The sequence below is a fragment of the Rhinatrema bivittatum genome, chromosome 1 (genome assembly GCF_901001135.1).
Source record: "Rhinatrema bivittatum chromosome 1, aRhiBiv1.1, whole genome shotgun sequence".
Classification (NCBI taxonomy): domain Eukaryota; kingdom Metazoa; phylum Chordata; class Amphibia; order Gymnophiona; family Rhinatrematidae; genus Rhinatrema; species Rhinatrema bivittatum.
In genome coordinates this window covers 210535223-210560324 of record NC_042615.1, presented here as the reverse complement: position 1 = coordinate 210560324, position 25102 = coordinate 210535223, and the positions used below count along the sequence as shown (strand labels likewise).

Below are 25102 nucleotides of genomic sequence, written 5' to 3'. Positions count from 1 at the left end.
GTGCCTGATGGCTTAAAGTTCTAGGCAGCTTTAGCTGGAATTCATTTAGCAGAGCTGCTGTTTGTGGATAAGAGCAATTAGTTATCATGATAGAGAAATTATGAGACAATTCTAAAGGTGAGCTGATCTTTTACCAATCTTAGAATATATATTGGGGTTAACAGCAGCTTTGTAAAATATAAGAAACAGGAAGGCAAATCTAACAATTTAGAAATTAAACCAAAAAAGTTTGAAAATTCTAGTGGAACGATGGCAAAAAAATATTTTTGATTACTTTATTTAAACAATAGACCATTTAAAAATCTTAAGAAAACTTTTCAAAGACACAGCCTTAGTTTTTGTTGCTGTTTTCTATGTTGCTTTAATCCGGGAGCAAAGTAGTAGTCTAAAATAAAATGATCATGGGACCAGTTTTCATTATTAAATGTGTCTGGAGATCAAATAGCGGGAAATATTCAAGTTTTGCCAAATAGCAGCTGATGTATAAAAATAATATATATTTGAATATAAAAGAAAATATTTGGCATGGCTCATTGTGCATTTCTTCCTTTGGCACTCCATTTACATCATCCACTCCACCACAGATCCGACATGGAAATGCATATTTCATACATACAAACTGCATACAAACTGTGAAGGATTTCAAAGGGCTATGTGTATCCATAAAGGCTAGAGGATGGGAATGAAGTGAAGAGCCATGGGGGTAGATTACTGGAGTGGAGGCTACTACATGGTGATTACTACCCTTACTCAATAAGCCTTCGCAAGGTTAATGCAACTCCAACATTGCTCTCTGCTTCTATGGCAAGGGGAAATGTGGAAAAGAGGATTTGCATTCAGACAACAACCAACAAGGACTGAACTTCACAACTGGGGTAAACAAATAAGCGTGGGGGTAGCTTGCTTAATACGGCGTTTACTACCCTAAACCAATTAAGCCTGATACATCACTTTGAATGCATATATAGGGTTGCTCTCTGCTTCAACGGCAGGGGGAAAAGGAGGAAATGTTGAAAACAGGATTTACATTCAGACAACATCCAACAAGGCAATGATCTGTGCAGTCTGGGTAAACAAGCATCGGGGTAACTTGCTTGCTGCGTTGGTTACTAGAGATGTGAATCGTGTGCCCGATCGTCTTAACGATCAGGTTCGGATGGTGGGAGGGAAAAATTGGATCGTTAGAGATTGTGAATTGGAATCGTTCTGATTCCAATTCACATTGTTAAATTTTTAGTGAGGCCTGAGCAGATAAACAAAACCCCACCGACCCCCCCCCCAAAAAAAATGTTAAATTACCTGGTGGTCCGGGGGGGGGGTCCCCGGCGCGATCTCCCGCTCTCGGGCCATCGGCGCCATTTTGGCTACCACTGATAAAAAGGCGCCGATGGCCCGAAAAAAAAAACCCACCCCGACCCTTTTCAAATTACCCCTTTGCTTCTCCCACCCTCCCGACCCCCCAAAAAACCTTTTAGATGTACCTGGTGGTCTAGCGGGGGGTCCAGGAGCCATCCCTTCAATCGTGCCGGTGCTGGAGGTTTCAAAATGGCGCCGATCGCCTTTGCCCTTACCTTGTCACAGGGAGCGACAGTCGCTCTCTGTGACAAGGTAAGGGCAAAGGCGATCGGCGCCATTCTGGCAGTCGATCGCCTTTGCCCTTACCTTGTCACAGGGAGCGACCGTCGCTCCCTGTGACAAGGTAAGGGCAAAGGCGATCGGCGCCATTTTGAAACCTCCAGCACCGGCACGATTGAAGGGATGGCTCCTGGACCCCCCGCTAGACCACCAGGTACAAGTAAAAGGTTTTTGGGGGGGTCGGGAGGGTGGGAGAAGCAAAGGGGTAATTTGAAAAGTGTCGGGTGGGTTTTTTTTTCGGGCCATCAGCGCCTTTTTATCAGTGGTAGCCAAAATGGCGCCGATGGCCCGAGAGCGGGAGATCGCCCCGGGGACCCCCCCCCCCCACTGGACCACCAGGTAATTTAACATTTTGGGGGGGGTTCGGGAGGATGGGGGAGTGTAAGGAATTTGTTTTAAAAGGTCGGGGTGGGTTTAGAGGTTGTGTTGGTGTGCCGGTTTTCCCACCCTCCCCCAAATAATTCCCGTGCCCTATTTAACGATACAATATAAATGCTCCTGACGATAAATCGTGGGCATTTGTATTGTATCGTGTACTCTAACGGTTTAGAACGATTTTAAAATTATCGGACGATAATTTTAATCGTTCAAAAACGATTCACATCCCTAGTGGTTACTACCCTTAACCATTAAGCCTTATGCTCACCTTTGATGCAACTCCAACATTACTCTCTGCATCAATGGCAGGGGATGGCAGGAAATTTGAATCAAACAGTTACTAACAAGGGCCCTGAAATTGGTGGTTGGTGAAACAGATACATATGGGAAAATAAGTGTGGGAGATTGCTGGGCAGACTGGATGGGCCGATTGGTCTTTTTCTGCCGTCATTTCTATGTTTCTATATGGCATCATTTATTTGCCTGCTGCCAGACTATATATGAATATACCAGTAGTAAAGCCTATCCAAGGACAAGGAAATACTGTGACGTATAGGAGGTGAGTAAAAACAACGTTCTCGTTCAGCATCTCATATTTTCCCATCACAGTCAGTCCAGCTGACATTCTGCATTCTGCTTCTCTTCTTCTGTCATGTTTGCATGTCTCAGCTGATCTCTTCCTGCTTTTCTTTGGGATTCCATCATATTTGCACTATGGGCTTTGGCATTCTCAGCTTTACAGCCTTTGGCCTGAGCATGTTTTTCTCCTTCCTGTAGGGTAAGCTGCCGTTTCATGGACAGCCTATGTAATGCCTTGTTTTGGTCAGGACGCTGAATGTGCTTTGAATTATGAACGCTGAGCTTGGGTGTGCTGTGTGGTAGTAGAGAGTGGATTTGGCAATGCAGAGAGAGGGGTCAAGCCCGAGAATACAGTGAGAGAAAGGGGCTGGAGCTCAATGAGAAGGGTGGAGTTCAGATTTGCATACCATCAATGCAGGCCTGAGGCAGCTTTCCTCTTTATCTTATACAGATTTACATCTGCAAAAGGCTAATCTACAATAAGTCTGGCCTTGATGCTGAGGCCACTGTGCAGGATCTGTTACTTGGTATGGGAACAATTTTGATATGCTTTAAACATTTTATTCAGCTTGGGAAAAATTGGAAAGCCAACCTGATTTAAACACTTATTTTTATTCTCTTCCCTGATAATTGGGATTCTCTGAGTTCCCCTGATGGACCAAAATAGCCCAGACCATGGGTTGTGACTTCCTTCTCAGCAGGTAGAGAAACATATGCTGAAGAAGCAGACTCTTCCAGAGGGAAATGGCATAATGATTGATTGAATGATTTTACTTAGAAATCAGCATGCACACTTTGCACAGAAACTCTAAGGTCAGTGCTTAAGTTGGCTGCACAGTGAGTGTACACAGTGCACTACAGAAACCATCTCTAAAGCTCAAGTTGGCTACACACACACACACACATGTACACAGTTAGTGAAAGTGGTCAGATGGCACTCACTGTGACCACTAGTGGGGATAGGGAAATACTTATATTATCTGAATGTAATCCACTTTGATGTAAACTTTGAAGTACCAACAAGTGGAATATAAAAATCTAAATAAATAAATAAATATTGTACTGTCTGCTTGGCTTGCCTGCCAGTCAGATACAGCCAAAGCCGCTAATGCAACACTAATATCGTCAAAATGTGAGGTCACTTGCTGATGTGACGTGTGTGTGTCTTCTTTATACTGTACAAGAGCAGTTGAGTTGGTGCTCTAGTCCTCTCACTGCTCTTAAAATGTTTTATTAAATTTGAAAATTAGTCACTGATGTTATTGGTCCAATTGCCTCAGACCAGCGGCAATTGGACAGATTGCAGAGCCCAGGCCACAGGTCAGAGGATAGAATAACAACAAGCAAGCACACACTTAGATAGCTGGTGCAGTGCTATAGTAGTAGTAGTCAGTGACTACTAGTAGTTATTTATTTAAATGTACTACTCGTTTAGTTAGCTACCAAAAGACACAATGGGTGTGTGTCACTCCCATCAGCAGATCAACAAATAATTAGAAAACAAATCAGAATATTATTTAGTATACTATTTACTTGCACTGTGTGGACTGGGCAGACTGGCTATGGGCACATTGGAAGTAGAGAAACACTGGGACTATATTATACAGGCAGCTGATTCACACAGAGGGGCCGCCATGCTATAAACAAATTAGGGGGGTTGCACTAGCAAGGAGACACTAGGGTCGCTTGCGCGTCCTTAGTGCCTCTTTGCTAACCCAACCCTGCCATGGCTGCCGGTTATGAGTTTACCATCGTTGGTCTTCATAACTCGGCACTCTGCCGAGGTATTTTTTTTACTTAAGAAAAGAAGTACAGAAAAGCATTTTTTTCTGCTTTTCTGTACTTCTTTTACATGCGCTAAGCTATTAATGCCTGCTCCAGGCAGGCATTAATATCTGAGAGTTAAATGTGCAACTGAGACGCACACTTTTTTTTTTAATGCGGTGTGAATGAGTAATAGCCTCATTCACTTGCATTTACATGTGATGAGCACTATCGCATTCACTCCATGTCGGACGCGCGTTAAATAGGCGCTAATCCCCCTATTGCATTAGGGGTGGATTAGCGCCTATTTAACCCGAATCCAAGTGCGGATTATACAGTGCACTCGGCTGAGCGCACTGTATTGCATCAGCCCCAGAGAGAGAGTAAAGTGGCTACCTGCTACTGCTAGCCTACCACAAATGTGCCTCACAGGCAGCTCTGCAGAAAAAAATGCAGGAGTTCTGCTTTTCACTTTAATTTATAGCAATAAATCAAGTGGCTTTAGTGTGTAGCTAGTGACTAGTAGGCTGTTACTAACACCTCTAGTCCAGTGCACTAATGCCTGAAAGATATTAACTCTGCACCGAGTTGCTGCAGCACTCAATCACTGAGATCACAGATCAGTGTTCCACTGCACTGCACAGAAAGACCTACCTTACAAGCCCTGGTGGTGAGGCACTGGTGGCTAGGCTAGTAGGCTACTGCTTCTTAGTGGCTGGCTAGTAGGTAGTAGGTACTAGCAGCAGCACCATCTAGCCTAGTAGCTAGCTACCCCTCAAGATTGCTATACTAAATCAATCACCAGCTGCAGCTAACTGATTGATTGATTTAATTATAATTTTTCTGCTCTAGAAAATCAAATGAATAAAGAGCTGTTGTTTTCTCCTCAAACCCCACAAAACAAAGCAGAACACAAGCAGAGAATCCCTTATTATATAGCTATTGAGTAAAAGTAGGAGGGGAAATAATTTAAAAATACACTTTAACCAATTACCATGTACCTCTCATAAAAAAATGAAGCAGGATTGGAGAATTAAAAGTATGTGTTTGCATACATATCCCAAAATTCAGGACCCCCTTTTGTAAAATGCACAATGGCAAATTCAAAGTATGCACTAGCATATGACATGCCAGTGCCTGGTAACAAGAGTAAACATAATCAAGAATAGAACTTGGTTGTTTATGTTTACTCTTGTTACCAGGCACTGGCAGGTCATGCCACCCCATTCCCCAACAAACACTACCTCAGTGGCAATCTTGGCAGGCTTTGCCCGGGGCAGGTCTTGCCTCACGGATCTGCTTCACGTTTTTGAAGGAGTTGATGGACACGTGGATGGGGGTGGACCGGTAGATGTGGTGTACTTGGATTTTCAGAGGGTGTTTGGCGGAGTTCCTCATGGGAGACTTCTGGGAGGGGTGAGGGGTCATGGGATGGGAGGCGATATCCTTTCGTGGATTGCAGGCTGGCTGGAGGACGGGAGACGGAGAGTGGGATTGAATGGACAATTTTCTCAGTGGAAGAGGGTGGACGGTGGAGTGCCTCAGGGATCTGTATTGGGACCCTTACTTTTCGGTGTGTTTGTGGATGATCTGGAGGGGAATACGACGAGTGGGATGGTTGGATTTACGGATGACGCAGGGTTGTTCAGAGTGGTTAAATCACAAGCAGATTGTGATAAATTGCAAGAAGACCTTGTGAGACTGGAAAATTGGGCATCCCAATGCCAGATGAAATTTAATGTGGATAAGTGCAAGGTGATGCATATAGGGAAAAATAACCCATGCTATAATTACACAATGTTGGGTTCCATATTAGGTGCTACAACCCAAGAAAGAGATCTAAGCGTCATAGTGGATAACACATTGAAATCGTTGGTTCAGGGTGCTGCAGCAGTCAAAAAGGGAATGGTGAATCAAACGGAAAATGTCATAATGCCTCTGTATCGCTCCATGGTGAGACCGCACCTTGAATACTGTGTACAATTCTGGTCACCGCATCTCAAAAAAGATATAATTGCGATGGAGAAGATACAGAGAAGGGCTAACAAAATGATAAGGGGAATGGAACAGCTCCCCTATGAGGAAAGACTAAAGAGGTTAGGACTTTTCAGCTTGGAGAAGAGACGGCTGAGGGGGGATATGATAGAGATGTTTAAAATTATGAGAGGTGTACATAATTTTGTGTACACCGGACAGGGCAAATCAGAACACTTCGATTCAGAAAAAGATTTTAAAATATAATTTATTCAGCTGTTTATAAGAAATTCCAAGACAAGTGTTCTGGGAGATGCACTATGCCCTCTATCTATACCAACTAGCATCTCAGTGAATCTCTGCCATGCTCTGACTTATATAATCAAAATACAACATTCTCGAAGCTTCCAGAATGAATGACGTAACTGGCCAAAGACTTCCTTACAAAAAATACCTTATGCAGTAGTTCTGACAATGTATTATGTATAGGAAATGCTTGTGATAACACCCACCATTCAATTGTAAAAATAATGCATTTACTTAATCTTTCCTGACCCCTCCTCCCATCATCCAAGTTCCTGTATCATACTGGCTTTGATGCACTGTATTCTTCTTGTCTTCTTTTCTTCTTTGTTTATGTAAACAACTCGCAGTCTGAGTTTTGAATAGAGCTAGACTTGGATTCCACTTCTTGGCACCAGGATTCATTCAAAACTATCACCTCACAAGATCTCCTTTTCACATTGGTTTCAGGTCATTGAAACCAGCATCTACAAGATAAAAGCTTGCATCCAAGACCCAGTTTCTCTGCATTGTAAAGCAAATGTTGTCATTGATGCCTTCCTGGCCTGTAATTATAGGCTTTGCAGAGCTTACAAGTTTCCCAAATCTTCTGCATCCTTTGAATCTGTGATAGTCAGAAAGTCTCTCAAAGTTCATTCACCTCTGACAGGCTAGTACAGCAGAGGCGTCTGGGTATTCTTAATCAGACATATTCTTCATTTCCCTCTATGGGACACCTTTAATGGACAGGTGTCACATCAATCAGTCTTTGATGCTAAGCCATGACAGAGGAACTTAAAAGTGTAGCCTAACCCCTAACCTTGGTATTTATCAGGTGTAGTGCATAAGTGTATGTCCCTCTAGATTACCAATTAATATGAAGGATGCTCCCACAAGCATTCACTAGTTAATTAAACATCATCATTCAAAGTGAATTACAAGAATAATTCTCCAGTTCTATAGTTAAAATACACATATCATACTGTCATAATTATAGTCTTACACTTAAAATTTGCATTGCATAAGAAGAAAATACTATACTTAAACTAATAGTATGACGAGAGTGAGTTGTTCCTATTAGAAATTAATCTGCATACTACAAATCATATAATAATGCATCATATACTAATATAATCAAAGCAAGACCTAAAAATTATTCAAAAAGAAAATACCTATCATGTTACATTGTTTATAAAAGATGCGTCTCTGCAAGAAGAACTGTCTCATATTGAGAACCAGGGATAGAAGTAGGTATGTGTAATAGGGAAGAACGAGAACGAACAAGTGATAACAGTGAAAAAGAACATTGGAAGCAACAACAGCCAAAAATCAGTATACAGAAAATAGCAAATACAGAAAATAATAATTTACGTAACCAAGCAATGGAAGGAAGCCAAGAAAATATAGAATCTAACCATGAATCCGTATCAGGATTTATACCACCTTGTGTATACATAACATGCGATAGATTTCGAAGGTGTTGGAAAACATAGGACATATTATGTTCATAAGTTGCTGTAGGAATATAGGTACAACACGCAGTACCAATGATAACACAAACCCCTCCTTTCGATGCAAGGACAGAATCCAAAGCTAACCTATTTTGCTGAGCAGTAATTGCAGTTGCTCTGAGCTCAGTATTGATAGCATTAAGACCTGCAGTAGTCAAATTAACAAACTGCATAAACTGATAACGAATAGTCTGAATCCACTTAGCATTTGCTGCAGCTTGAACACCAGGTGTCAGCCATGAAGCAAAAAACAATTCAGTTCTACTAAACAGTTTAAATTCATCAGGGACATCAGTTGAAGTAAAATAAGCAGAACGACGTACCCGTTTAGAAAATGCAGAGGGTGAAAATATAGAAAGAGGTGTAATAAATACAGGGGCAGCTAAAGTCACCATAGCACAAGTACCACGCCATCGAAAGGGAAGAAACTGATAGACAGAAATACCACACTGCCAGAAAACATCCATGAGAGGCTGTGAACCAAATTCTAAATATATAGCATAATAGACAGTATCACAAGAAGAAATACCTAGAAAAGGTCCAGTACCATTTTGTGAAAAACAAAAAGGAAAGTGGGTAAGCGCAGTATGAAACAAAGGGCCTGAAAAAGGAGGTGGCCATGTATTAATAACAGAAGCAAAATGAGTAAAAGTACAAGTTATTGAAAGTCGTATAGGAATAGCAGAAACACATAATGTAGGAGTATCCGAAGTTCCACATATAGTCCATTTTTCTTTCTCTCTACAAGAATAAGTAAGGTAACTAAGCTGACGAAGTAAATGCTGAGGACACAAAGGGGAAGTCTCATTAATAACAGATGCATTCCACAAGGAAAGCATTGTAGAAGGGGAAAAACCAAATTTAGTATATTGATTAGCATTAGCAGCAGGAGGAATAGAATAAGGAGGTCCAAAAGTCTGATTACCATAAAAACAAGAAGTAACAGAAGAAATAAGGGAAGAAACTTGTGCTTGCATTCCAACAACTGGACAGGCAAGAGCATGATAGTAGCAAGAAACATTTGAAAGAGATAGTGGTATTGTCAGAACAAAACCAGCCATTTTAGTGGTATGAAAATGTTGAGAACACGCAATACAAGGAGTGTTGGGGTATGATGTAATAGCATGTTTATACATCAATTGATACCACATATTGGTAGAAAAAGGTATATGTGTAGGTAAAGAGAAATTAAGCAAAAGGTCAGGGGAAAGAATAGTAAAAGAGTGAGGAAGAGAACAGAGTAAATAAAAAACAAATAGATACATGATTTCTAAAATTTATCACTAATAAAGAAAACAAAACTAATAATTAACTAACTTAGTAACCTATCTAATTGAAATATACAGCTACTAAATAATACTTCCGTTGGTCATAGATTAGTCCTTTAAAGAACAAAACAGTCCTTAAAATACTCCTAAGAATCCTTTAAAATAAAATAAAGTCAGTTCAAGCCCATGAAGCTGCAAAAGCAGATTTAAAAATATAGTCTCATCAAGTAGCTTCTGTGCTGGGGCACAATCTCAAATCAATTAAATGAGTAAAAGTAGTGTCAGCATCTAAACAAGCCGCTGTAGGAGTTAATGTTGTTATTCTGTATGGTCCAGTATACACCGGATCTTTCCAAGTTCTGTGGGTAAAGTTGCGGCGATAGACTAGATCTCCTACTGCATACACCCTCGAAGGTTCTAACACTTTGGATTGCTTAGCTCTGGCAGCCTGTATTTGTTGACTTGCAACCTGCAAATTTTTAAGAAAAACAAACAGGTTATCTGGTACCTTAGCATGTTTCTGATACTCAACTTGTTGAGGTAAATTCATAGCTCTACCCATACACAGCTCAAAAGGAGTGAGTCCTATAGATCTCACTGGGCTCATTCTGATTGCCATCAGTGCAGCAGGTAAAGCTGTGAGCCAATTTTGCTCATAAGCCAACATCAGTTGTCTTAACTTTGTTTTAAGAATTCCATTCATTCTCTCTACCAAACCATTAGATGTCATCTTTCCCTTCATGTATAATTATACAGCCCTGCGTCTTACATTTTCGGGGTGGCTGTTGTTTAGGAAAATAATTTCCTATCTTAATTGATTTTATCTTACCCTTTTCCCTTACGCTTTTATCCACTCCTGCCATACTTATAGCACTGTCCCCTGTTGATTCTATGCTCTCAGATGTTGGAAGAGTAAGCACTTCTCCAAACCTTTTTCGTAACTCATCTACAGTTAAACCTGGTTGCACTGTGTTAGATGGATGCATTAACCCCTTCAAAATGCAAGTTATCTCCTGCCATCCGTCCTGTAATTCTACCTGAGGAAGAACATATCCCTCTACTGGCTGTACTACCACCGGTGCTTTCTCTAATGCAGAAGCTGGGGAAACCATTTTTGGCTTAGCTACCACCTCTGGCAAAACAGAAGCACCAGCACTGGGGAACTTAGATTGCCCAGACATACCCTCTCCTGAATTATCAATAACTGATAATGGAGTCACTGGGAGAGGATCTAACTGCAATGGTTTATATCCTGGGGCTACATCTTGTGGATTGACAGGTTCTAAGTCTTTAGGCATAGTATATACTGGAAAATGCCCTAAATTAAACTGTGGTAATGCTGGGTATAATCCTGAATAACTAGAGGCATGAAGCATGGGATTCTCAGGTGCATACGCTGGAGGTTTCTGAGTCCCCTCAGTGTCTGTAATAACTGACTCTCTCTGCCTATACCATAAATCAAATACCTGCAAATGCTTATCTAACGATTTCCCTTTCTTGGAATCTCTTATATATTTAAGCAATTGTAACAGCACAGAAGATTGTAATGAGCCTGTTGATGGCCACATGAAATCTGATGATGCTTTAGATGGCTTCATCCACTTACAGTGAAAGTCTGTAATGTCCTTACGATTAAGAGGATTAGCCTGAATAACTGATTCTAACGGAGTTTTCATATTGTCCACTAGATGGCAACCCTATACCACAATCTACTTAACCCACACCAGTGCAAAAAATATATAGCTTATACCCCTTTTCTTTTCCTGTTCCAAAGTCTACAAATTTTAATATACAATTTTCAGAAGATAGGAAAGAATTGAACTTCCGATAATGTTAAACTCAGAAAGCTTGAGTTAGCATTAGACCATTTGTCAGAAATCAATCAGAAAATATAAAGATTTATTTCCCTTTTCTTTTTTTTTTTTTTTTTTTCTAGTTTAAGGCAGGCACAAGGACTTAAGGGGAAAAAAAATCAGAAAGGAGAGAGAACAAAATACCTAACTGAAACAAAATACCTGAATAAAATAAAACATACAATCACTATACATGTGCACACAAACACGCAAAAAATACAGATAATAAAATGGAAATACTTACAGACGTCTTGTTTGAAAAGTAATTACTTTTGATGTTTACCTGGAACCAGCCAGCTTCGTCTTGAACTCAAAAATGCTCCGGGATGACCTCCAGGCGTCACCTGGGAAACTCAATATCTTTGGATAAAAAAACCCAAGAACCTAGTGCCAAATGTGTCCACCACACGTAGCACTACAGCTAATAATTATAATAACAACAGCTATTAATGTCCCTTCACGGTCGCCAAAATGTACATAATTTTGTGTACACCGGACAGGGCAAATCAGAACACTTCGATTCAGAAAAAGATTTTAAAATATAATTTATTCAGCTGTTTATAAGAAATTCCAAGACAAGTGTTCTGGGAGATGCACTATGCCCTCTATCTATACCAACTAGCATCTCAGTGAATCTCTGCCATGCTCTGACTTATATAATCAAAATACAACATTCTCGAAGCTTCCAGAATGAATGACGTAACTGGCCAAAGACTTCCTTACAAAAAATACCTTATGCAGTAGTTCTGACAATGTATTATGTATAGGAAATGCTTGTGATAACACCCACCATTCAATTGTAAAAATAATGCATTTACTTAATCTTTCCTGACCCCTCCTCCCATCATCCAAGTTCCTGTATCATACTGGCTTTGATGCACTGTATTCTTCTTGTCTTCTTTTCTTCTTTGTTTATGTAAACAACTCGCAGTCTGAGTTTTGAATAGAGCTAGACTTGGATTCCACTTCTTGGCACCAGGATTCATTCAAAACTATCACCTCACAAGATCTCCTTTTCACATTGGTTTCAGGTCATTGAAACCAGCATCTACAAGATAAAAGCTTGCATCCAAGACCCAGTTTCTCTGCATTGTAAAGCAAATGTTGTCATTGATGCCTTCCTGGCCTGTAATTATAGGCTTTGCAGAGCTTACAAGTTTCCCAAATCTTCTGCATCCTTTGAATCTGTGATAGTCAGAAAGTCTCTCAAAGTTCATTCACCTCTGACAGGCTAGTACAGCAGAGGCGTCTGGGTATTCTTAATCAGACATATTCTTCAGAGGTCTAGAACGGGTAGATGTGAATTGGTTATTTACCCTTTCGGATAGTAGAAAGACTAGGGGGCACTCCATGAAGTTAGCATTGGGCACATTTAAAACTAATCGGAGAAAGTTCTTTTTTACTCAACACACAATTAAACTCTGGAATTTGTTGCCAGAGGATGTAGTTAGTGCAGTTAGTATAGCGGTTTTAAAAAAGGATTGGATAAATTCTTGGACGAGAAGTCCATTACCTGCTATTAAGTTCACTTAGAGAATAGCCACTGCCATTAGCAATGGTAACATGGAATAGACTTAGTTTTTGGGTACTTGCCAGGTTCTTATGGCCTGGATTGGCCACTGTTGGAAACAGGATGCTGGGCTTGATGGACCCTTGGTCTGACCCAGTATGGCATTTTCTTATGTTCTTATGTTCTAATAGAAATAATAACTAACAAGGAGACAGCCAATGGGAATACAGATTCATACCTGTTGCCAATGAACTGCTTCCTTGAATGACAAAAAGTGTCAATTATGTAACATTCTCTGTTACTGCGCACTAAGGGGTAGATTTTAAGAAAAGCGTGTGTGGGGTACATTTGTGCACGTTACCTGGCACGCACAAATGTACACCCGATTTTATAACATGCGCGCGTGTAACCTTTTGAAAATCTACCCCTAACCGCTGTTACTGCACAGTAAGTCCCGTTAGTACACAGTATCACAAAATACCAATTATCATGAAATATTTTTTTCATTTTTCAGAATTCTCGAAAAAAGACGAAAGAATTTTGTTGTCTGTTTTAATTTCATTAAAAATGAATGCACACCTCTATTGAAATCTGACGTTCAAACCGCAAATTAAAACAGTTGTAAAAAACAGTCTTTTATAAATTGTGCCTTGTGAAGTGCTTACGGTATGTTTTAAGTGTAAGGGATACTCCCGTCCCTTTCAGTGTTTTATTTACACTTTTTGACCAAAACTAAGGGACATGCAATTTTTTTAGACAATACCTTGAAGTGTCCTTCTCCCAAGCCTGGGATTGGTCAGCTTGGTCCTATAAATTGGGCTGAGCACCTGTAAAAGCAGAGGACGTTGGAGCTGAGCAGGAATTGGAAGGGGTGCGTTGACAGTGGTCCCGTGCTAGGCCCCCCTGGCCTAGACAAGAAGAGAGAAAGGAGGTAAACTTGTTGAAAAAAAGAGACTTTTCTTGATGCTGTTTTTTTGACATGATTCCAATTTCAGGAGGGAACCCTCCCTGCCTGAGGGAATGAGAATCTGGGTGCATTGCTTGCTCTAGTGGAGTGGCTTTTGCATTGCCTGGAGAAAAAAAATTTTTTTGAGAGACAATTTTGCTTTGCTACAAGTTTGGGACTTTGCCATTCAAGATCCAGAGATTATTTATTTTAGATTTTTATGTTCCGCTTTTCAGCACCTCAGAGTGGATAACATTCAGGTATTTCCCTATCCCCAGAGGACTTACAATCTAATCCCTGGATTCATCAAAATGCTATAATTATAGTACCTGGGGAGGGGGAGAGAGAGAGAAAGAACATCTCTATAGAGGGTCACATATAAGTTTACTATTTATACCCAGGACTGGCAGAAGCACTAGGCGAGCTAGGCCTGGGCCTAGGGCGTCGACCATTAGGGGGCACCACTGCCACTGCTCACGAGCCAATGAGGTAGGGTGAGGCAGCCATTTCAGGCCGTAGAATTTTGAAGGAGCAAAAAGTGCCCCTTCAAAGTTCTGCCCAGTCCCCGCCCCACCCTGCCTCCCCCCCCCCCCCCCATCACGCCACCTCCTGAGCCCCCCCCCCCCCAGACTCACAAAAACCCCTAGTGGACCAGTGGGGGGCCCGGGAGCAATTTGCCGCTCCCGGGCTGTCAGCTGCCACTAACCAAAATAGTGCCGGTGGCCTTTAGCCCCCTACCATGTGACAGGAGCTACCGATGCCATTGGCCAGCCCCGTCATATGGTAGGGGCAATGGCCGGCCTTTAGTAAATTAGGCTGTTAAGAGAGAACAATCTGGATTAAAGTGGAAAAGAAAGTCCTGGTGCCTTTAATTGTTATGGATCTAAGCCCCAATCAAGCTTTTGGAAATTTACTCTGTGTCTAACATTGCAATTTTTTTTTGTGCTTGAATGGTAAGGAGTCTAAAGGTTTGAGAGAGAGAGAGACTTCCTGTGCGGATGGAGACAGAGGAGGTAGATTTACTCAGGTCACATGATGAGGGTTCTTCTGATAGCTCTTGCTGTCTTTGCCTGCTGAGAAGGGTGTCACAACCCAGGATTTCGGTTTTTTACCAATGGAACAGTTGAGAAGTGTTGATAAGTCACTTTTCAAGGGCCAGTTCCCCTTTTTTCTCCATGAGAAGTTTTTTTGAACATCTTTTTTTTTCCAGCTCCTTAATGTATCTGCTTTGTTCCAGCCATCATATTATTTCTGTTCTTCTTTCAAATTCATCTTTCTTCAATTCATAATATGTGTCTATTTATAGAAGTCACTTTAGCAGCAACTACAAGCCTTTCATTTTACCATCTGTTTGCCTGTGCTACATACTTTTTCAAAATGTATTGTTTATTTTTCCATTCTAAGAGAGGAGGGAAGACTCTCAGAAAAATTTTTTTTAATGGAAAATGAATCCAAGAATTATATTTCTCAATATAATATATACCAGTCAAGATCTTAACTAACAGCTGGTGGCAGTTCTCTGTTTGAGAGGAAAATTTCTAGCAGAGTAGGATAAAAAAAACTTTAGTCGTTGCACTTTACTTGATGCTTGTAAAGTGAAAGTAGCGCCCGAAACTAGCACATTCTATCTCAAATTAATAAACATAAGAACATAAGATATGCCATACTGGGTCAGACAAGGGACCATCAAGACCAATATCCTGTTTCCAACAGTGGCCAATCCAAGTCACAAGTACCTGGCAAGTACCTGGCAAGTACCAAACATTAAATAGATCCCAAGATATTATTCCTTATTGATTAATAGCAGTTTATGGACTTCTCCTCTAGGAACTTTTTAAAACCCAGCTATATTAATTGCTGTAACCACATCCTCTGGCAATGAATTCCAGATCTCAACATTTTGCGTCTAAGTTGAGTGGCTCTGGCAACATCAGGAAAAATGTAAATTTTGGAACCTAAAAAGAGGCAAGACTTAGCATGAAAATGCATCTTTAAAGTCTAATCTTTGTAAGTTTCCAAAACAAAAGCTACTAAGAGAGTTGCACACATTTTAACTTCTGAGAATTTTGTAGAAGGGCATTTAAATCTATACTATCCACTGTATTTTCAGAAACACAATTATTAACACTATTGGCTCCTTTTAATTTTATCTGGAAGGTATAATACTCTAAAAACAGGTGGGAAACAATTCATCAGGTATTTTGAGAATATCCAGCTAAAATCTAGTTAACATTTTAAGAGGAGACAACAAATCCACTTTAGGAAAATTAAGGAATCTTAAATTGAATCTTCTTGAATGGTTATCCAAATTTTCAAATTGATGACAAGACCACTCCTCATATTGGTCAGTCAGGAGCTTAAATTTTTCATCATGGTGCTTAAAGTTTTGTTCCTGAACAACTTAATTATGTAGGAGCTCATGCTTGGATAATAAAGAGTAAATTTTTGTTGTCGCTTTTGCTAAGAGTTAGCAATCTGTTATGGGTTAGGACTGTGGAGTAGCAATCTGTTGTAGGAACTGCTAGGAATTAACAGTCTGTTAAGGTTTGCTCCTCCCAAGGGGAGGAGTTAGCAATCCTGTTGAGCTTTGCTCCCCCAGAGGGGAGGAGCTAGCAATCTGTTAGCGACTCTGCTAGGGTTAGCAGTCTGTTGGCAAACTGTTATAGAGTTGCTCCCCAGAGGGGAGACGTCAGCAACTATATAAGATCTGTTCTTCCAGAGAGGAGGAGTTAGTATCCGTTATGGATCTCCGCACAGAGTGGCAACCTGATATACGAGAGTTCCCCTGAAGGGAGGTATTGGCCATCTGTATGGTTCCTGCTAGGAAGTAGCAATTGGTTATGACACAGTTCTTGAGGAAGGAGATGTTAGCAACAGTTAAGGGTAGACTGCAAAGTAGCAGTTTGTTGTACTCAGCTCTTAAAGTGTGAGAGATGAGCACTCTAATGTAGAATGGTGAATCCTTGGGCCGATGGCAGATGACAGCGCCCTCAGGAGGATATCATGAGAGGGACCACCAACTAGGCTGGTGTATGGAGACAGACACAGGTAGTTCTTTATTAGACAGGTAGTAGAACCACCAGAGGTGGCACTGGTGAGCTGATGTGCCCGGCAGGGCTGAAGTCCCTCAGATCCTGGAACTGCTATCTCCAGGTTTGCTGAGCTGTAGAGAGAGACTCATAGATAGTGAGTAGACAGGATATGCTGGATACATAACCAGAAGTAGATGATACACTCACATAGATTAATAAGAAGGCTCAGTAGCTGGAGAGAGTTAGGCCCTCGAGGAGCAAGTACCTGGTTCCAGGAACAGCTCTGAGAGAGCAATGGTAACTCACAGTTATCTATCTCTGTAATAGTTTCTAGGCAATAGAGAATAGTTAGTATATTCAGGAACAGGAGCCTCTAGGCGAGTACTGGTTCCTATATGCAAACTGAAATAAGAACTCACAATATCTGTATATGAAATAACTTCTGAAATAGAAGAGAGTCTTTGGAGGGTTTTAGGACCATTGGCCCTCGAGGAGCGAGTACCGGTTCCTATCTGCAATCTGTAATAACTCACGATCTCCGTACCTGCGATAGCGTCTTAGACAGAAGAGAATCTTCAGAGTTCTAGGAACATGGGCCCTCGAGGAGCGAGTACCGGTTCCTATATGCAACTGGAATAGAAACTCACAATGTTCACGTCTGCGATCGCTTCCATGCAATAGGGAGTCTTCTGAGCGTTCAGGGACATAGGCCCTCGAGGAGCGAGTACCGGATCCCGTCTTAGCAATCTGAAAAAAACAGGAGAGAGCGGGGCCCCCGAGGAGCGGGTACCCCTGGTAAGTTCGAAGAGGCAGAGGAGCAGAGAATGAAGCGTGTCGAGATGATCTCCGCAATCAATCCCTTGCTAACCTGATTCGTAAGCGTAAGCAAAGACCTTTTATGTTGGAAGTGGATGACGTCCCTACGGGGGGACGCCCCCGAGGTTCACGCCTTTGCTGGTACAAACTTCGGCGCACACGCGCGCGCGTGCCCTATGTCATCAGGAACATGGCGGATCCGCAGCGTCAGGCCAGCCCGGGGACTCCGGGAAGCAACGGCGAGGAGAAGCCGCAGCAGCAACTGTCCATGAGACCCGAGGGAATCGCCTCAGAGGTAGAGAGGGTGGAGTGAGGGCAAGAGCAGGCACAAACGTAACAATTTTCCCTGATTGTGAACTATCCATTCCCATGATAGCAGACCACAATGAATCCATAATGATGATTATTTTGGGCTTCTTAAACGTAAAGTTAAAAGACATGACCATAGGTACAGGAGTAGAGGTGGAAATGCTACCATAATTACCTGGCCCAATTTGACCAAACCCCAGGATTGTCCCACCATTGGGAGTGGAGATGGATACCTCTTCAGATACCAAATTCTCCCTCCCAACCTGGACTAATTCTTGAGGCCCAGGAGGTGTTCTAGCAGTCAGGCTAAGGAAGATGGAATCCCCACTAGCAATGGCATCAGACATGCCAAGCTGAGAGTCCTGGGATTGTTGTACAATCTTGAGAATCATAAATTTAGATATGGCTGGCTGAGATACTGAGGGAGGTAGATATGGCTGGCTGAGATAGTGAGGGAGGAACACTAGCCCTAGGTGGGAGGGGCCATAAACAGCCAACAAGAAAATCAGAAAGGGGCCAATGCAATACAGTGCATGTGAATGAGGCTGTTAGCTATTCACTCCCAATGGAAAAAAAAAAATGTGCGTTTAGGACGTACATTATATCGATCAGAAATTAACGCCTGCCCGCTGAGTTGCTGAGCGCTACTAAAACTAGTACAGAAAAGCAGAAACAACTGCTTTTCTGTACTGCCTCCTACTTAATATCCTTGGGAAAGGACAGCCTTCTGAAAGGTGATTGGTCCTTTCACTGACATGTGACAGTAAAGGGACCAATCGGCATTAAGTGAAGAAGTGAATAAATTAATATTAAGTGCTGGACACTTTAATATTGATTTATACACTCCTTCTGGTGCTAATAGTCAGGTTGGGAGAATGGACGCTGAATTTATCAGCGTCCATTTTCCTAACCCCTGCATGTGCACAGGTTAGGGAAACCGAACACTGATAAATTCAGCGTCGGTTTTCTTAACTGACAGTCAGCCACAGACAGCGGACCTCTCTCCGGCGCACCCTGTCAAGGAGGCGCTCGGGGGCGCGCAATCGCCCCTAGCGCCTCCTCGACAGTGAGAGCCCTAATTTAAATATTGCATTATGCCACCAAGAGAGGTGCCTGGGGGTGCGTTAGGAAAGTGGGCGCTGAACACACAGCGCCCGTTTTCAGTGCAACTTTTTTTGTATCGGCCCCAAAGTGAGGAACTTACTCACTGTAGAGGATTTCAACGCAGACAAAGAAAGTTTTTCATAAGGGGCACGCGTCTTCGGCAATGTCTGCTGGCGGCTATGCGCCACAGGCCTAGGTGTTAGATGAGCAGTTCAAACGCAGCATTCTGCTGCCACCAGCAGCGGCTCCAGAGAAAGGAAGGACCCCAGCAGTTTCAATGGACTAGGACTGCTCGAGTCTGGCCCCCCCCCCCCCCCACACACACACACAGGAGATCATTTGTATGATAAGGTTTTGCAAGGGGAGGGAGATCTCACTGAGGAAAAACACAAGACTCAGGGCAAAACAAGGAACCACAACAGGCACAAAGATCCTTATTTTGCCACAGATATATAAAGGAGGTATTATTGTAACAGCTCATTTAATTTAAGTGGCAACTTTGTGGATAGGTTGCACCAATTTTCAAAGCAAACTTTCACATGCAAATTTATTTTGAAAATTATACCAACAAACTACTTGCACACAATTGTACTTGCTATTATGTGTACAGAAATTTTTCATGAAATTTTATGCAAATAGTTTTGAAAATGGAAGACGTTCGTAAGTGCAAACCCTTCCCCATCCCTGGAAATGCCCCTGCTCACTCCGAGTAAACTTGCACGCATACATGGCCTATGCATGGAAGTTTACCAGCGGACTTATTGAGGGGTAATTTTCAAAACCAAACATGTGCCTAAAACATGGGTTTCTGCACATTATTTGACTCATTATCAAATTGCACAGAAACTGGGTGCATAAAAGTATGTCCAATTTCATGCACACTTTTGTGCACACACAATATAGGTGTTCCAGAGGACGGAGGTGGGATTTACATGCATCCCATCTGGCAGCCTTCTCCTTCCTGGAGGAATTCTGGGTGGGGGAGACTATTGACTTCTGCATGGGTGTTCCTTTACCTGAAGGAAAAATAGTTTAGTGGCCTCTAATTTTCAGAATGACCACTAGATGGCATGCATGCTGGTAAATGTATACTATACATTTGACTCTGTAAATTAGGAAGTGGTTGCTGTCCTATATGCAGAGCCCCCAGTTTACTGCAGCAGCTTTTTCAAAATTCTGCAGTAAGAATTGGCAAATTCTGTAGCAGATAGAGCTACTGTCAGCTGTTGAAATGCAGACCCAGCCCCCCACCCCCTGCTCAGGGAGCTCTAGATGAAGTCCGTCCGTCCCCCCCCCCCCCCCCCGACCAAAGGAGCTCCTAGAGGGGAACTACTCTCCCCTGTCACAAATGAATGCTGGCAATATGGCCCCAGTTTTAAAACATTTGCCTACCCCTGTACTATGACATCAGAAACACTATCTTTCTTGCAGTTTCTGTTACCAGTTGACAGAACATTGAATCCAGGATCTCACTGTTTGCAGAAGACACCACAGCTGGGATGTCCCAATCAACATCTAGCACATTGAAATCACTTAGCTATAGAACCTACCTTTTCCAAGAATAGCCCCCATTAAATTTCCATGCACATGTGAACTTCCAGTTCTTCTGGGGCAGGCTCATTCCAAGATGGCTCTCACGGCAAGGCAGCCAATTTTTTTCTACCAGTGACTCCCTGGTGGTGAGTGATGAACTGCATTTCTTCCCATCTGGAGGGGTTCGATGTCATAATAGACCTAGGAGGCAGACCTGGAGAGAGCTGCAGGACAGGTTTAATCTATTGGCTTCCTAACCTGAGAGAGAAGTAAATTGGGGGGGAACTAGGAAGGTGGGTGAGGTTAGGGAGTGTTAGGGGGTAATTGGTGGAGCAAAGGTAGGTTGGGGTAGAGGGTGTTGGGCAACTGGGGCAATTGGGTGGGAGGGGAGGTAGGGGTATTAATGGGAAATGGGAGGAAGTTGGACTGGGGGTAGGAAGTGCTAGTGGACAGCTGGGGGCAAGTGATGGGTTGAGGTAGGGTGTGGAGTTAGGGGGTGTTAGAGGTGTTCGGGGCAGTGGGTGGGGCAATAGTGGGTTAAGGGAGGGTTTGGGGGTTGGGGCATTAGAGGGCTTTTGGGGGCATGGGACCTTAGGAATGGGGAAAGGTTATGGGTTTGGAGGGCAAGAGGGGCCATTGTGAACTTGTGATAGGGCATGAGGCAATAGACATATATACATGCCAAAATTGATTTGTAATACATTAATGGCATGACCTATGTACATGTGTTGCTAATGTTATACACTGATAGTTAAATAAAAGAATAGGAAAAATAGAGACAACTTTAGAATCAGGTCATAAATATAGTAAAGGTTCAAGTGAGGGAAATGGCATCCTCCGAGGCATGTTTCTGATTTTTTGGATGGACCCTATAGCAGAGCTGACTTGTGTCTTGTTCCAGAATGAATAAAATTGGGCCAGTCTTATTTGTTAATTACAGCTGAAAGCTGTGTGGTATCTGTAGACCCAGAATCTTCCCTTTGAAATCAATATGCATCAAAATGGGGTTATTCGAGAGCCTGCACTGATCTGCTATCCCCTTCCGACTCTGGGTAGCTTGGCTGTTTTGAGATTGTCTTTGCTTTGGTCTATAATTTGGCCTGGTGGATGGACACCACACATCTGCATGAAGGAAGAGCAGCCAGGAAACAGACTCAAGGGATTAGTAGAAATAATGGAAATATGCCATTCTGGAGGTCACATGAGCATTTGCATTGTATTAACAGCTTTCTATTCTTATTTCTCTTTATAGATTGAGGACCTCAGGAAGAAGGCCCAGGAGCTGAGGCGCAAAGAAGGGGAGTGGCTCGATCAGCTGAATGCCTGGCTAGAGGAAACTGGCAGTAAGTACATTCAGTACCCATTAGGGAGAGGTCAACAAGGTCTGTCTATTTCCTGCTTCAATCACTGCCCCCTCTAATGCCCTCCCACTTTATATGACCATGTCTCTGCCTACAGCTTCCTGTGACTTCTTCCTTGCCTGTTCCCTGGGTCACAGGCAGAACTGTCACGAAGCAATACTTGTGATGCTCTCACAGACCTGGTATTGTACTAAAGAGAGTGTTAGAACCTACCCCTAAAACTTTTACCAGGGAATGCCTATGCCTCACATCCAAGAAAGACTCAGACTTGTGGTTGTATTCTGGCCTTTGATGGCTTGCAATCATGGGCACCACCCCAACACAAACCACCCAGACACTGTGCCTACCTGCAAGCCCCTATCAATAGCTAAGCATCAAGCTGTAAAACACAGCTGCACAAAAGATTCCATATCTCAGGGAACATACCTATTGCCTTACCATCCCCTAAATGAAATGGATATTCCACTGCTAGGAGCACATCTCATCGCCTCCACCTCTCCCTGAATTGCATTGGTCTCTATGATGCTACACATCATACCCTGGAGTATACCAGCTGATGGTCTCACACACACTTTTTACTCTGTTCACAGAAAACACCAGCTCTGAGGAAGAGGAAGAAGAAGATGAAGAGCTCTTGGCCTCCCTGGATGCAGCCTCCACCAGCCTTTGCTGCACCACCACCTTGGTTGATGCCACCCCATGCGGGAGTTCTGCCTGCCCTGTTGGTAGCTCCACCACCACCCATGATTGTACCACCTCCTTGAGTGCCAATTCCATCCGCACCAATGCTGCCTCCAGCAATACTACCACCACCACCACAGAAAGGGGCTCCCCCTTCTCTGAGGACTCAGGTGGGATCCTCACTTTCTACCGTGATGGGGATGGCCTCACCTAGTATGGTAGCTGAAAAGGAGAGGCCCACCACTGCTCCCAGGCTATCTCCTCTACAGCCTAACATCCCCTTGCTGGAGCAATGCAGCCCCCCACTCCTCTCCAGCAGCTATCAACCCCTGCCATTGCCCCCAATTTACATGTGCTCCAAGGGCACAGCAGTGATTGGACACTGCTATGGAGGAACACATAGTTGGGACAGGCAAAGGCAGCAGAGCGTACCCCCAGAAAAGGAGGGCAGCCAAGAAAGCATTAACTATATATATTTTTCTTTTCTATACATCTATCACTCATGTAAATAAATGCACCTTCACATTCTAAAATATCTTTGTATCAGAGTGTTCCTTTCCTGTATAGTCTGTTGTTGACTCAGGTGATATATCTACTGCAATTCCTCCAGACTCAGCTCGTGTGTATCCTCCTCCTCCTCCTCTTCATCCAGATGATCTTCTAGTCCAGTGGTTCTCAACCTTTTTTCGGCCCGGACACACCTGACAGATGGTTCTCACATGCATGACACACTGAACATGTGACCGTCACGGGCTATATGTAAACATACACTCTGCATCCACAGGAATCCCCTCGACCCCCAGCAATGAGTGCAGAGCAGAACTAGGGCATTACCCTGTACAACTCGCCATACAAAAAAGATATTCTGGTTCTGGTGACATCTCAGTTAAAGCAAAACAAACTCCCTTTACTACCAGGCACAATAGCCTTCCTTATGAAAACACAGTAATTTACCACTAATGCATGTCCTATTGAGAAAACGCAACAAATAAGACTGAAACAATGCGTACATGCTAGTAAAATACCTCACCTTGGTCACACACCCAGAACTGACCTTCACCAAGTACAGAAAGACCACAAATTATAAATATGGAGACAGAAACTGGAAAGGAAAACAAAAAAAGCCACTCTGCATGCAATGCGAACCTGGAGAAATGGAAAGAGAAATATAGCACCTAACATACAAGCCCTTGGATGTATGTTTTCCCTTATCCCTTATTCAGTAAGGGGTGGAAAACACGCGTCCAACCTGTGGCACCTAATAGCGCCCTCAACATGATGCATGTTGATGGCCCTATTAGGTATGTGCGCGGGATACAGAAAGTAAAATGTGCAGCCAAGCCGATATTAAGTCGGAGGTCCTGAAGAGTAAAAAAAGTAAAAAAAAGAAAAAAAATTTAAAATAGGTCAGCGGCTGTCGGGCCGAAAACCGGACACTCAATTTTGCTGGCGTCCGGTTTCCGAGCCCGTGGCTGTCAGCGGGCTCGAGAACCGACGCCAGCAAAATTGAGAGTTGGCTGTCAAACCCACTGACAGCCGCTGCTCCGGGTCCAAAGGAGGACTGTTTCTACCGCACCACCTAATTTAAATACAGAATCGCGCGCACAGGCGAGTGGCCTGTGCGCGCGCCGGGAGAGCGGGCGTTCGTCCGCTCTCCTGCGGACTTTACTGAATCGGCCTGATAGTCCCAGGACCGGCAATAATGCACACAAAGTAACCCGCATAAAGTTACACCTAAATTATGGAACATACTCAAACAGTAACAACCCTATCTATGAAATACAACTATTAAACCAGGCCCTAAACACTAATACACCTCCTATTAGGAAAACAGAATAAGCCAAGCTGCAATAGAGCCACACGCAGAAATAATTGTAAAGCTATACTAAAAATATTACAAAACAGCTGCTGAACAGAATAACATCCAACAGTTAAAAACTCATAAAAATTATTAAAACGTGTCCAAATATCAATAAAATATTTCAAAACAGCAGACATCACATAATACCCAATAATTAAAATGGCAGGCAATCAAGAAAAATGAACTTAAAAAGCCACCTTTACCTACTCTCTCCAGCAACTCTCCTACTCCTTTCCCTTCCAGACCAATAGCACACACCAGAAGCAGCTGTGGCTGCTGAAGCTCTGTCCTCACTGTTGAGAGGGAAAAAGCCCACCTTTTTTCTCTTCTCCGCCAGCCTGCCTGCCTGCCTAATGCCACCACTCTGCACGGTGGGTCGGGCTGCCGTACTTCCAAGCGGCCCGGAGGCCGCCGACATTGTTCGCATGTGGCATGGTCCGCCGCCATGGTCCACGGCGGGCCCGCCACCATCATCTGTCCATCCTGCGGCAAGAGGCCGCCATCTTCCTTCCTCTGTGGTGGCAGGGAGCCGCCAATGTCGTTGGTCCTGGTCATGGCCTGGTCCTGCTCCTGCTCCTCCTTGCGGCATGGATGCTGCTCTCCAGGGTCCTGCCCCTAGGCGCGAGGCCATGTCTCTCTCCAGATCTTAAAGGGCCAGCCCCTCAGGCTCCTCCTGATGACATCACTGAGGGAGTTCCTCTTCAG

At 43.0% G+C, this 25102-nt stretch overlaps 1 long non-coding RNA gene across 1 annotated transcript; it reads left to right on the top strand.

Moving 5' to 3' along the window:
* Positions 1-39: 39 nt before the first annotated feature.
* On the top strand, positions 40-23016 carry LOC115085408. Its single transcript, XR_003854837.1, has 3 exons — positions 40-117; positions 21747-21837; positions 22446-23016. It is a non-coding gene; the product is annotated as an uncharacterized LOC115085408 (long non-coding RNA).
* Positions 23017-25102: the final 2086 nt, after the last annotated feature.